At 30.8% G+C, this 1696-nt stretch overlaps 1 non-coding gene across 1 annotated transcript; it reads left to right on the plus strand.

The window, feature by feature from the left end:
* The first annotated feature begins 1107 nt into the window (after positions 1–1107).
* Positions 1108–1178, plus strand: Trnag-ccc. Its single transcript has one exon. It is a non-coding gene; the product is annotated as a tRNA-Gly (tRNA).
* Positions 1179–1696: the final 518 nt, after the last annotated feature.

Raw genomic sequence — 1696 nt, forward strand, 5'->3', positions numbered from 1 at the left:
TTTTTTACATTTCTTCACGTTTTGAAGGTTTCTGAACATTTTGGCATCCCCAGAAAATATGGATGTGTGTATGCGTGTGTGTATGTATGTATGGATACAATTTTTCGTTCAGGTTTTCGAGCGCGCGGATCAACCGATTTGAATGGTTTAAAAAAACATTCGATTCCTATTGATAGGGAGATGTGCTGATTAGTTTTTGGCAAAGTCAGATCCAGCCATTTCGGAGATTTGGAGCAAAGAGGGAGCAATTCGGGTTTTGAAGAGAACGAAGCTTTCGATTTGAATGATTCAAAAAGCACTCGATTCCTATTGATAGGGAGAAGTGGTGATTAGTTTTCGGCAAAAGCAGGTCCAGCCGTTTTGGAGATACCAAGCTAAATGTGCAAAAAATGGCTGTTTTTACTAGAACTAAGCATCCGATTTGAATGATTCAAAAAAACTTTCTGCTTGTTATGATAAAATAGTTGCTTTTTGGAAAAAAATTGAAATATTTTGAAATATTTTTTTTTGCAAATTTTTTTTCTCAAAAAAAAATTTTTGTATTTAAAAAATTATTCAAATTTTAATTTTAATTTTGGCTAAAGTTCTAAAGCTCAATTATGTACTTTAAATAAATAATTTTAACTTTGTAACTTTTGTAATTCAGCTTATATAATTCCTATAAATTATGTATGTATGTATGTATCGCAAATACCCATTTATATAATACGAAAACAACAATTTTCGAACTTCGAAATAGAATGTGATAATCATCAATATTTCGATAAATACGCTAACTCCGTTTGATATATCGAAGCCGCTGACAAAACCATAACTGAAGTTTTTAGAAGTTTAAGTGTATTCACGGGTTTTGTAAATGCTGATTTATTGAAAAGATATTTCATAAATAAATATTCTTTGACAATCATATCAAAGTATTGTTCACGAGAATTTTGTTCTGAATCTATATATGTAGTAATTGTTTTGAAACCGTATAAAGTAGAAACACGTGAATATAAATTAAAACGCAGACATGACGGGAATATTACGAAGGGTTCTCTATACACGCATATCGCCCCGCTCGCAGGGGCTTTACAAATATCCTTATACAGACTGTTCTTACGCGTAGCACTGCTGGTGTAGTGGTATCATGCAAGATTCCCATTCTTGTGACCCGGGTTCGATTCCCGGGCAGTGCAATTTTTTTATTTTTTTATTTGCCTAATAACAATAATAAAACTAAGAGAAACTTCACAGAATTTAATTATGTATTTTTATTTTCATCAAAAACCTATTTATATAAATACAGGTGCACAAAATTTGTTTTGAATTCTGTATATATGAATTACAATTATGTTATCTTAATTTTATCTATTTAATTTATAACTTTTACATCACTACTTAGTAAATGCATCTATTTATTGTTTTTCCTTCTAATTGTTTAACTTCCCATAGGGTAAGTTATAGTAATCGCAAAAAATCGAAAATATTTTTTTTATATATCTTTACGTTTCAAAAGTTTCTGAACATTTTGGCGTACCTTTAAAAGAATGGATGCAGGAGTGTGTACGTGTAAATGCGTGTGTGTTTGTATGTATGTGTGTTTGCGGATACAAGTTTTTGGCGACGATTTCAGGAACACCGATTTGAATAATTAAAAAAATATTCGATTCATATTGATAAGGAGACGTGTTGATTATTTTTTGGCAAAGGCAGG

This window comes from Ctenocephalides felis, unplaced genomic scaffold (assembly GCF_003426905.1).
Source record: "Ctenocephalides felis isolate EL2017-DRISC unplaced genomic scaffold, ASM342690v1 CF-g0.4_SCAFFOLD_01886, whole genome shotgun sequence".
Lineage (NCBI taxonomy): Eukaryota > Metazoa > Arthropoda > Insecta > Siphonaptera > Pulicidae > Ctenocephalides > Ctenocephalides felis.